General features: G+C 37.8%; 1 protein-coding gene across 1 annotated transcript in view; it reads right to left on the bottom strand.

Annotated features, from left to right (window-relative positions):
* The window catches only part of LOC119594820, a gene marked incomplete in the record, with an annotated part of 8,353 nt that overhangs the window by 5,920 nt on the left and 2,155 nt on the right, over positions 1-278 (bottom strand).

The following is a 278-nucleotide window of genomic DNA, read 5'->3' on the forward strand; positions in this document are numbered from 1 at the left end:
AAAAGGGGGAGAGAAGGAAAAGAGAGGTGGGCCAAAAAAGAACCCAAAAAAAATAAGAAAAATAATAGAAAAAAAAACACTTTCCCCCCTTAGAAACCTTTGTTCCCAAAACCAAAAAAAATGTGCCCCACAAAAGACCCCCGAAAGATTCACCACAGGTTATATTAACTTTAAATCCCTATTTTTATAAATTAGGAAAATTTAACTCGTGGTAAATTCCCGCCACGCGGAGCACAAAGAAAAAATGAGAGCAAAACAGCACAAGGTGAGGTTGGGAC

This window comes from Penaeus monodon, chromosome 34, assembly GCF_015228065.2.
Source record: "Penaeus monodon isolate SGIC_2016 chromosome 34, NSTDA_Pmon_1, whole genome shotgun sequence".
NCBI lineage: Eukaryota > Metazoa > Arthropoda > Malacostraca > Decapoda > Penaeidae > Penaeus > Penaeus monodon.